The 12675-nt window shown below is 42.2% G+C and overlaps 1 pseudogene; it reads right to left on the reverse strand.

Moving 5' to 3' along the window:
- Window positions 1-8992: 8992 nt before the first annotated feature.
- The window catches only part of LOC149333504 (phospholipase A1-like), a 28708-nt pseudogene continuing 25025 nt past the window's right edge, over window positions 8993-12675 (reverse strand).

The raw sequence follows: 12675 nt of genomic DNA on the forward strand, positions 1-12675 counted from the left end.
ATATGTTTACCTGTCTGTTTACCTGTCTGGCATAACAGTGGATTCTATTATCTTCGATCCTGCTGGAGTGGAAAAAATAATCGAAAAACAAAAGGTTTCTTCATCATGTGGTGTTGATAACATTAGTTCTAAGTTCTTGATTAAAACCAAAGTGTACAGCGCAATAATACTCTCTAACCTATTTCAGCAATCTCTTGAAACAGCATGCATACCTGATGACTGGAAGGTCGGGAAGGTGATTCCCTTGCATAAATCTGGTGATCAACATTCCCCGCATAATTATCGACCCATCTCACTTACCAGCATTCCGTGTAAAATTATGGAGCATGTTATTTACTCTCACCTTGCATCGTTCCTAGATTCTAATGCCTTTTTTACTGACAGTCAACATGGATTTCGGAAGTGGTTTTCTTGCGAAACACAGCTTTTAACCTTAACGCATGATCTAAACTCATTCCTCGACAGGGGTTCCGTTGTCGAGTGCATATTCCTCGATTTCTCAAAGGCGTTTGACAAGGTCTCTCATCAACTGCTTTTTTTTAAACTTAGTAAACTTAACCTCGACCCTAACGTTCTTAGGTGGCTGCATTCGTTTCTCACTAATCGTTCTCAGTTTGTCACCGCTAATAATGCTTCTTCCTTCACTTCTCCAGTTGAATCTGGAGTGCCACAAGGCTCTGTTCTAGGGCCTCTGCTTTTTCTTATATATATTAATGACTTACCTGACAATCTATGTTCAACAATAAATCTTTTTGCTGATGACTGCGTCATATACCGCGAAATTAACAGTGACTCTGATATAGCTCTTCTTCAATCGGATATTGATCATGCTCTTGAATGGACTAACAAATGGAACATGGAACTAAACATAAAAAAGTGCAAGTACATGCGGGTTTGTCGTCGTAACACCACATTGTCTTCATATCGTCTCAATAATTGCAGCCTTGAGTCTGTGCCTTTTTATAAATATTTAGGTGTCTTCATTTCCCATAATATTTCTTGCAAAGTACACATAGACCATGTAAGCAATAACGCTAATCGCATGCTGGGCTACATACGCCGTAACTTTAATCTTTCTTCTAGCTCCGTAAAACTGCTTCTCTACAAGTCGTTGGTTCGTAGTAAACTAGAATATGCTGCATCTATCTGGGACCCCTATCAAGAGACACTAATATACCAACTCGAATCTATACAGAACCGTGCGGCCCGTTTCATTCTCTCGAATTATCACCGTAACTCTAGCGTCAGTGCCATGAAATCAAGCTTATCACTCCCATTACTGACGCAACGTAGAAATATATCCCGCCTTTGTCTATTCCATAAGATTTACTATGATAACCCCATCCTTAAGAGAAAATTTTTAACGCCACCTAGCTACGTTTCAGCTCGGATCGATCATCGTCATAAAGTTGGTATTCTTTCATGCCAAACAAACCACTTTTACAACTCATTCATCCCCAGCACATCGGCACAATGGAATCACCTTCCCCGATCGGTCGTCGAAATAAGTGACCATTCTGTGTTTAAATCGGCTTTAACTAACTTGATGGTAACATAGTACATGTAATTCTTGCGCCCTGCCATTTATTCTTTTCAGCATATGTTGTAGTTCAAACAGACCTGGTGTTTTTTTGTTTTTTTTTCCCCTTCACAATTTCTGCTTTTTAAGGGCATGACAGAATGTGTGCACCAGTGTTTTCCTGCCATTTTCAACAATTTCCTCGTGTTTTTTTTTTGTTTGCGTGGTATTGCTTACTTTTATCCTTTGCTCATAATTTCGTGTTAAATGACTGTTAATTTGTTTGATTGTATTTGCTGTAACCTACTGATTTGCGCGAGCCATATTTTTGTTCATTTTGTGTTACTTGTAACTGCTGTTCTTTTGTCATTTTGTCTATTGTACCCCACTCCCATCTGCAATGCCCTCGGGCCCTGAGGGTACTGAAATAAATAAATAAATAAAATTAAATTAAAGCTGCATTGACAAGCTCGTTCTTTCGTTTCATGTAAAGCTCATGTATTGCAATAAATGAACATAATTTTGAGCACTATTACACACACTGAAAGGAAGTGGCCGAAAATGTTATTATTTGAAGTCGAATTTTTGCTAGTTTCGAAATTCAATAGCTTTTTTTCCAGTTTTGAAACCTGACATAGAAACGTTAGGCATAGCTTGAACTTGGCGGTAATACACTTAAATACTTGTGCGCCACTTAACTCCACACAACTAAACACAATTCATAAAAGAGCTTGGAGAATGCGCTTCCTGCATGATCTTCTCGCTGAGCAGACTTGTGGCTTTTAATGTGCATAATAATTTTTTTCTTGGGCGTTTATTGAACATATCAACGTGGTGCTTTTTGGATAGTTTCATCTTTGTGGTCGTCGAGGGGGGTCGAGATGGTTCTTTTAAGTGGCTTCTCTGTAATTAAGCAAAAAAAACGACACAAGTGATACGTTTGTTGAGAACAAACAAATTAATTCCACGCCATAAACAGGAAATTAGACCATAAGGTCCCATAAAGCTCAGTATATAGAACACAGACCATAAAGCTCAGTAGATACCGATTGCAGAGACTTGAATCTATACTTAGCTGTTTAGGGTTAGAAATAAATTTACTTATGGCATTCAACGCAGCAATGTTGCAAGCATCGGATAATTTTTGTTCCAAGTCGTTTATAAATCATTCTGCTGCCACCTCACGGCAGAAAATCAAGCTAGATCTCAGTGCAATGAATGATTGACATGTTAACCTGCACGCGATAAGCGAACGTGAGAGAGTAGAGTTCCGGAGGCACTTGGACATTGTTTGCATTGAACTAACTGAGCATACATCGTTTATTACAATGAGTACCGCAGACTATAAGAAATAAAAAAAAAACAACTTATTACATGCGCTCTTTTTAGTTCTCTTATATTTGGATGTGCTTTATGTATGCGTGGCAATGATGTTTGCTTAGAGCATACGGAAATCTCCCTCTCGGTGTCTATTTCATGCTGTGCTTGCACAGCGCATAGAGAAGGATAGGTTACAGTGTATACTGGAAGATATCATGCAATTTTGAATTTCTTCGGCGTCATTCGTGTGCGCCTATAATGTAACCCGTATTTTCGCTTCGCGAACGTCTGGTGTCACTTGAGAGCGTACTCTCCTTATACGGCGATTCCTACAAAATTGCAACCAATGCAAGATACATTAAACTACTGGAACATCAATTTTCTCCTCTGGATAGTTGAACCTATCGATTCGTGGAACCAAAGCGCAAGTCCAGCGACCTCTTTTGTTTTGAATGAAGGCATGCAAATCAGTTTTGAGAAGGAATTTTGCTCTTGGTTTCCAGCAATCGTAAATAACTGAAGTAGTAGGCGAGCTTTTCAAAACTTGGCTTTACAGTAGCACTGAGCAAAAGGAAGAATATTAAACCGTTGTTTTTCTTAAGAGTCCTCCATTGCATGTATCCTTCAGTTCCTCTAGCCCCGGCTGCATCGCGACACCGTAGAAGCTAACAATACTTTAGGCTAATATCTGGTTAGCACATTTTAGCGCACACCTTCTCGTCGCCCTCTATTTAAATAACCTTGCATACAGAGCTGTGCATACAGTGCAATGATTCAAACCTATAGATGCTCAAATACCCCTCTTTGATCCAGTTTAACTGAGAGCTCCATCCAGGATATCAGCTGCCGCACCATTAACTGCATAAGAGTGTGGTACTGTTTCGGGTATGCCCGCTTGTGTGCACGCAGAGGCGCACCTCTGCGTAAAAGTGTAGTCGTAAAACGGATTACATGGCCTGGCATACACATAGTACTTATGAACTCACTGTGCTGGCCATCGAGTCGATGCGCCGGCCGAAAATAAAACTGATATTTTTTTCAGGCGGCATGCACCCAAGAAAACCTCAGGCTATCGTGCTGAGAAAATACCGTTAAGCCTAACATTCTATGCCAGTATGTGCACAGAGCCTTTTAATAGCGCCTAAAATGAAGAAAACATGTAAAGAACGCCAATGTGTAGTTCCGGTACGATTTAAATAAAAATGAGAAATTACTGCGGCGACCCGCATTGGGAGAATGCGAAAGCATAGACGCCTTTTCCGCACTCCTCGCCTCTCTTTCCAGCTCTTTATCATTTTCTATTTTGTCATATTAAATACTGAATTAGCGTAATTATCTTGTGCCTAAATAAAAAATCAATTTATTTACTCTGATTAAAGCTTCTTTTATCTCTACCAACAATTTTGGTTTTTAAAATATGGCGCCGCGGTTGTTTTCCCATCCACTTACTATATCCGCATTCAGCCTACCAGCTGGTAGTTAATTATTTAGCTGAATATATCCATGAAACTTTTTATTCGACTATTTACCACTCATCAAATACATCAAATACATTTCAATTCATTTCAAACTTTATTTTCACTCTTTTGCCTATTTTTTCCCTATTTTGTTATCGACTGCTTTCCCGGCCAATCACTTTATTGACATCCGCGATATTTCAAAGTTTTTCGAGATTTTTGGGTTTGATTAAGTAACTAATCATTCTATCGACATATCTTGTGCGCAGCATCCTGACACCATGCTATTTCGAGGACAACCATTCGTTTTATGCTGCCTCTTCTGAGAGCGTAAAAGCTGCTGCGGACAGGCTTTGCGGACACTTTTCGATTACAGCACAGCCCCGAGGTAGCCTAGAAATGCTTTCGCATTAATAAACATTTACTTGAAGCGCACAGTTGTTATGAGGGCCCTTTCGAGGCCACAGCTTCGCGGAAACATCCTTCGCCGCGCGTAGCTAGTGTCAGCCGAGAAGAAGCAACCACTGCTGGTGCCAGCTGCGCTTAGCTTTCCGTGCGAGGGGCTAAAATTGCATGAATACTGCCAGACCTATCAGCGAAATCTTGCTACAATACATCACCACCTATAGCGGCACTCATCCAATGTCTGAACGGGCAAACTAGCTATTCTAGGTTTGCACCACGCGACCTCCCCGCGGAACAGCAATGACAAAAAAATGCGAAGGAGCACACTCCTGTGGCTGCTGTCCAGCGCAGCAACAACCTGAGGAAATTCCGGTGAACGCAAACACCGCCGTTCCTGCCGCCGCTGAACAGCAACCTTGAATACTTGACTGCCCCATACTGCCTTTATGCATTTGGTAAATAGACGATGGTGGCGAACAATGACATCAAAAAAGCGGTGATAAATATAAAGGTTATGTCTAACAGCATGGTATACCGGTACTGCAATTTCACTCTGGTCCACATCGCGCTAGAAGATAGACATTAACAGGGATGGTGTGTGCAAGCAGGCGATTGACATGTTTGCGGACTGCAGCGTTCTATCTAATTTTCCGCTGGAACAAGATGCACTATACCTTTTGTGCAACCTTTTGCACTTTCTATAAAAACTTGGTGGAGTCCTGAAAACCGTCAGCTTCTTCATCGCTTTGTACTTCAACGAATGCATCGCACTGCTGCAGGATGTAGTTCGGCATCACAAGCCTCAACCATTCCACCCTGAAAAGCTTCCTAGTTAGCTGCCGCACAATTTTGTGGCACACAGATTAGAATGCACACCGCTGCAGCCGCATCACCGCGTGTTTTCTGCCTCCTTGAGATCCGATCAATATTGCACACCGTGTATATGTTTCCCGTAACATGGTTCAGCCTGAGAAACTCAGCATAGCCTACAAGTCCAATGGTGCCCGCTAATCTAATACCGCTCCTAGCACTTCGCGACGAAGAAAACTGCAACTCTCCATTTTGTCTCGGGCCAGCGCTTCCTTCTAGGCTTTTTCCTTGCTTTTTTGCTAACTATGCAGCACTAGAGCAGTGGCACCTTTCGGCCATCTGTGTGGTGATGGGGCAGCTGTCAGATAATCCTCTGCGAAAGAAGACGCACGAGCCACGTGACAGAGAGCTCCGGCTCCGCGATCACTGTGCTGGTAGAATAAAGCTGGTTTCGGCTTCTTAAAATGTGACTTGTACGGATCAAGCTCATGTCTGCGCTCTGTTATGTCTTCGTCCAATCTGTTACAATAGATCCCTGGCTACGCAGTTTTTAAAAATAAATTCTTGGTGGCCCAGCGCCACGGGAATCGGGGCAACTAGCTGAAATAAAGGAGTGGTCTGCCAAATACAGATCTATGACCGCACGATGGCGTTGCATGGGAACGTTTCCAACAGCTCATACACAACAGCTCTACTTAACTGTGAAATTTGTCAAGGACAATATTTGATTCAGGAAGTGTGGCTAAGTTAAATACAATCGCAGAATTTCTCAGCCTTTCCCATTCAAAGAATTTTGCACCACGAAATTTGTTATTCTCATTGAATGCTTTAAATACATCACTCTCCAATTTTTGCCAGCAAGTTATACGGCTATATCCGTGTGCACAAAGTTACCATTCTGTATAACATCATATGCAAGTAACCTTCCAACCGGGTATGAGAATGTGCTCAGATAGTACCAATTGCCTTTTCTAGACGCCACTTTTTCATGCAATGTGTGTATGTTATCAAAATAGCAATTGAAAACTAATAAAATAGTTTTTCTCTCATTTTGGTGCATTCCTGAACACGCCCCCCCCCCCACCCCCCTCGCTGATAATAACAAATGAGTTATTAAACTTTAGAATGCGACCTGAGGGGGGGGGGGGGCTCACTTGTACATAGGTTCATATATTCTGTTTACTTTCTCTTTGCAGATTGATGCGGAGATTATAAATCTGCGAAGTTGTGTTCATACTGTCGTGCACGCTGATGTTTTCAGGATATTTATTCTAACCAAGTCCAGAGGTTCAGAACACAGTTCCGATAAAAAATATGTAGGTTTCCTGGGAATTCGGCCCTGCCCGTCCGAAAGGTTGAATATGTGCACCAAAAATAAAACGAGAATGGAAACCTCATCGAAGCGTACATATATCTTCTGTCGAAAAGAGGTTGATTCTCCTGCTAGCAGCGAAAGCACAGCATGACTGCTAAAACCATATTATATTAAGAAACCCTTTTTTCAGGTGGCGCGAGAACTTTAGCAAATTCCGCTATGCTGACTGTATTCGAAAGTTGACAGCGCCAATTCGATGCCTACCCTGAGAGGGCTAAACGTGGAAGTGCGGCTACGCGAAGATATGCATGTTGTTGTCGTTGTTGCCTTAGTTAAATCCACAACAGTTTCAAGGATTTTTCTGTTCTTCATCGCTTGATAATGCAAAAGCTCTGCTGGAGTATGGGAAACACGATCATCATCTCAATTTCGAAGAGCCTGTGCTTGTATGCTCTGCTTATCATCCATGCACAATCGAGCCGTTGCAGAACGCCGGTGACTTGTAATATCTTGCCTACAACGCCTTTCCAAGGCCCTCACTATTGGTGCACGGAGAAACGGACCACTTTTAAGCTGTGTTTTCAAATCTTCTAATCTGAAAAGCCTAACGGTGCCCACATTTATACAAGAAAGGCGGCCACCTGTTGACTACCCCTTGTGGAGGCATATAAGGCTGAATTGTTTGTTGAAGGACAGCAGTCGATGGCTGCTGAGCGACATTTAGACGGTGTGAATAATTAGACGGTGGCATGTAATATATATATCCGCGTCATTTGGCGTTTTGTTAACATTTTTCACACACCTCGCCTCATATTGTCCTCTATTGTGATGTTAGCTTGCAAACAAAATAAAAACGAAAAGCTCATTCGCTGATTATTGTTAATAAGACCGATAAAATTAATTCGTTTGTTATGTCTGGCAGGATTTACACACAAACACTTCCCCATACAGACATTGTTCTGCTTGAGAAGAACCGTCATATATTAGGCGGTGTATTATGTGAATGCGAAAAATATTTCAATGCCTATTATACCGCCGTTGTAGTGCTGGATTTTTTTGAGGAGGTGATTTTTGCATCATCTGTCATTTCAGTATCAAGTCAAGCATATGGGCAAGCGGCACTGTGTTCAGATCCACGCAATATGAGAATACCACACAGGAGATTTTCATCATACAGATATCGATCGATAGAACTGCGCCTGTCTGAATGAACACTATTATTTAGAGGGTGATTCCACAAAGACAGTAAGCATTTTTTTAATGGCTTTCGCGACTTAGAAGACTGCTTTTTCCAGCATAGCACAGTCAGCAGTGCACTGCATAATAATTCAGCTAAGACAAGTTAACTACCAGCCTAGTTAACTAATAATAAATAGTCAACTTTTTAACCACTAGGGTTAGTCTCCTTATATATTAGAGACCTTGTAGCGCACCCTGATATCCATAGCAGGTTTTATAATTCAGAAAATGCCTTTCCTGTCACCACAGCAGTGCAACGAACTTCGGGTGCCCGGGTGGGCAAAAGAAAACCGCGCAGCCAGAAACAGCGTTAGCCATGCCTACTACTGCTCGTCACACAGCAGTGCTGGTGTTACGTCCTCCTTTCGAAGTACCCGACTGGGAACGGCGAACGGGCAGATAGCGCGTGACAGGTGCGATGTGGAACGTGTGCTTGTATGCTTCGCTGTCGCTCTTTCTGGTCCCACAGTTTTGGTTTGGGCCACGTGCGGCGCGAGAGTTGCTTGCGCCCCAGTGACGACAACAGTAGCATTATGGAAAAATCAAAACTGATATAGATAGCCTTTATGGTTAATTAGAAACTTCTAAATAAGTAAGATGTCTTGAAGCAATAAGTTCATCATGAATAATAGGTAATCAACTTACTAGTAAGCAAATATTGATTGTATTTTGACGCATTGCACTGCTGAAAATGCTATGCCGGAGAAAGCGCTGTTCTAACTCAAAATGGATTTTCTTTTTCATTTCTGGGACTCTTAGGCGATACACCCTCTATAAGGCATGGTGTAATAGCAAAATAAGTGGAGGCTTTCCTTTTTTTGCCTCAATTGAAATACACTCGCAGAAGTCCAGTTCCAACCCGTGACTAATCATACAGACGATGAAGGCCATAAGCGCGTGCTATCGCGTCGGGGAAAGATATTGAAATCACTCACCGTCCGAAATGCAGTATGGCGGATGGGAATGTGTTCTCAGGTAATAGCTTCCTTTTTCTTGAGCATCGTTGCTGTGGAACCCCATGTTAGCAGATTTCGAGGTATTTTTACTTAAACACTCATCATAAGAGTACCAATGATGGCATTATATTGATCGGAAGAAACAAGTTTCGTTCCTCACAGACTCAATGAAGTACCACCAACCTCTGTTGTGACTGCAGGACAGGTCGGAAAGAGCTGAAATGTTTGACAATGGTATATTATTCCGCTTACATAATACACTATGCGCATTTTTTTTTCAGTTTGCACAATATAGTACTGCAAGGTGTCATTTTGAGGCAAATAGGACGCCTAGTTAGCGCGTAGTTAGCTCGCAGCTAAAACCACTGAGTGTCGTTTGGGGTGTAGGCCTAGGTAGTTGCCTATTGTGTTCCATGGAAATGTGTTTATCATTAAGCTTTTGGATACCAATCACTCCTTTGCGCCAGCGATGGTCCTTGAGAACGTAAGTGCAGTTCGACGTGCAAAAAGCGTAAAATAACCACTCAGTTTTTTTCGTCACACCAATTGGTGCCATATTGTTTTGAGTAAAAACTCTTGATTTCAGATGGAAATATATTTGGATTCATGGATTCTAATTATACAGCATTTGAAGCTCTCAAATTCTCAAGATTTTTCGAGTCAGGTGGTCAAACGTGTAGACCGCAGCTGCATTTCCGGATTCTGATATTCGTCACTTCACACATGTAGAAATTCACTGAAAACTTAAACAGTTGCATAGAATAGGCCACACGGGCCACGCAAATATTAGAAAGCTTATACCTCTGGGCAGTCGCTGGACGTTATTCTATAAATATCCTATTTTTCTTACTCTATTAATTGCAATCCTTTCGCGGGTGCTGAGGGAACCGTTTGACTTGCTTATTCTGAGAATGGTATTCAGGTGTAGTAAATAAGTAGATGGCTTCTGGCAAAGCTAAATTGCTGTAAAAGAATCTAAGGCCATTTGGAACTTCCGAAAATAAAATAAAACCAGCTTGAATCTCTAGTTTCAAAATATTCCAACTTCACCACTCACATTTCTGCATAATTTGTCAAAACTTCAAAGGAATCAGACCCCTGAATCGTTCACAAGGACTTCACGGGAAGACGATTGCGTCAGCGTCCCTCTCAGCATGCTCGAGCTGCAGAGAATGCCTAAGTGCATAAGTTACTGCACACTCTTGAAAAGAAAATGCCTTAATACAACGCAAAACTCGAGGTGGACTATCCTCCAGCGTTATAAGCCTGAATTTCAAAGCATACTTTTAAAAGAGATTGCCATGAGTTGACAGCGAAAAGCACACTAGAAAGTACCATTTTTATTTGCCCTGTTTGGATAGCAAATAAAAATTGAAGGCCGGAATTCTGCATCACTACATAGAAATCAGAACGGAGTAGGTTGCAAGCAAAGAAAAGCTGATCTGAAAAACAACACACAGAAGCTGCCAAATCTTACAAAAGTTGTTTAACCTATTAATTTACTTGCCACTACCTTCTCATATCACACAGTTTTGTGTGCACTAAATGGAAGAAATAATAATGTGGTTGGATCTCATGCGACAAAACAGCTGTGGAATCTTGCCAAAATTTGTACGTAAAATCTATAATGGCCGTTTTTTTTGTGATGCATTGCACACGTGTTTGTGCATTAAGTAGTCTTCAGCATTGTCCTGCTATTTTTATTTATGCTTCCAAACATTATTCAGCCACAAGCGAAAAACGCGTTTCCGCGTTTCGAAATCTTACTGCATCTGTTTTTCATCATTATACGCAACACCCATCATAACATAACATAATATATTTGAACTAAAATATTAGGAATACTCTGAGACTCATTGCCCACTAGGTACTCTTACAACTAGCACCAATTGCAACTTTCAGGGCACGCAAATAGCTCGTTTTAACGGCCTTCATTTTTGAAGAATATTCAGTGTAAAGAGCCGAAAGTTGTTATATCTACTGCAACCAAGCCTCAAGTGACCTTCGCAAAATAGGGCAAGCGACCAGCAGTGCACGCGTTCACCTTGCTTAAGCTCTGCCTGATCCATCCAAGTTGTCGCTCATGATAGCGAAGCTTCCATACAGGCCTATACGTTAAAAACATGGCGACTTATGGGCTGATAGCGCCCCTGGAAGGTGGGGTTGCCAGTTTTATTACGTAGTGTAACGTCACACCTGCGTATACCCTTAGCGCGAATTATAAAGTGGCCTATTTTACTTTTCGTCGCGTTGCATTTACTAGCCCGTCTCCCTTGTGGGCTGCTCCCTTTCAACACATGCCAAACTTGGCCTTAGACGTTTCCTCGAGTTCCTGCTATTTGTGTGCAATTGAAAACCCAACGAACATGGCTAGCGAGGAGGAGGCATAGATAGGTTGCAACCATTACAGGGAGACAGGCTCAGCATAATTCTTAGTGGCAATTGTTCTAAAAGTAATTTGTCTCACACTGCAGCATGCTATGAATTGTAAAGCGTTGCCGTAACCGCACAATTCGCAGTAGAGTGCCCTACAAGTGTGGCTGTTAATTTATTATATTGCCGCGAATCTTAGTAGCGCTTGTTTGTTCATTCTTCAGAGTGGCCGGCACGCCGCTTTATTACTTTGTTTCGGATGCAAGATGCGACAAGGTTTATCTCGATTGATCGCATCCAGGCGGAGCCGCTTCTACTTTGTTCCAGAATGTTCTAGTAATTTTGAATGCTTTATCTCTAAAGTTCGCTATCAGATTTACAGTGAGCACGGCCGAGGGCGGCGGGAATTCTGTTCTATTCGACGGCCGCCGAGCAGGCCAGTGCCTACGCCGCCGCCGAGTCATTAAGTTCTTTGTAGGCGGATGTCATCCCAAATAAATGATTTCGTTTGGAAGCTTTTCTCGCACAAACTATGCGTTGTTTAAGCTTCTAAATCAACTCATTGACCACAGTACATACAGAGAAAAGGTATGAAGTGCAAAAACACTTCAACAAGTAAGAAACTAATATGCGTAGAAAAACAACTTTAGGATTCGTGCAACTGACGCAAGGTTGACCTGAAATGTAAGTGCATCAATACACATGGCCATAGAGCACTCGGAGTACGCTTCACAGTCGTGTTGTTGAGCTGGAAGAAAATTGCTATGATTACATCTGCAATCCAATAAGCATGACCTATGAAAGTCCAACGCGAAGCGGTACAGTGTGTCATCAAGGGTAGAGTCCACGCTGTCGCATTTGGCCCCGACGCATCGCTTTTTCACGTGCCATGGGCTCATCGTCTCTAATAGCGCTAAGCGCTTCAGATGAAAAGTGAGATGCGTGCTGCAATCGGCAAACGGGTCTACTTTCCATTAGAGCAAAAAAAAATCACACTGGCTGCACGCTGAACTGGAAAACGACGCACCAAGAAAATTCGGCAGCAGCGGGCATTAATTCTACTGAACGGCAACGGCAGAATAGCAATCAGCATGCTAGACGAAAACTAAGCCGCACAATTTCAGACCTGCGAGCTATTTTATGCACTTTCCCGAGCATGTCAGTGAAGACCGCGGGACCGTAGCGACAACAAAGTGCTTCGAAACTTGCTTCGACCGGAAATCGCAACAAGGCCTGCAAAGTGACGCTGCCAATGCGACCGCAGTTAACAGGGCCCGCAAT

This window comes from Amblyomma mixtum, chromosome 8 (assembly GCF_055824585.1).
Source record: "Amblyomma mixtum isolate Tamu chromosome 8, ASM5582458v1, whole genome shotgun sequence".
NCBI classification, from domain to species: Eukaryota; Metazoa; Arthropoda; class Arachnida; order Ixodida; family Ixodidae; genus Amblyomma; species Amblyomma mixtum.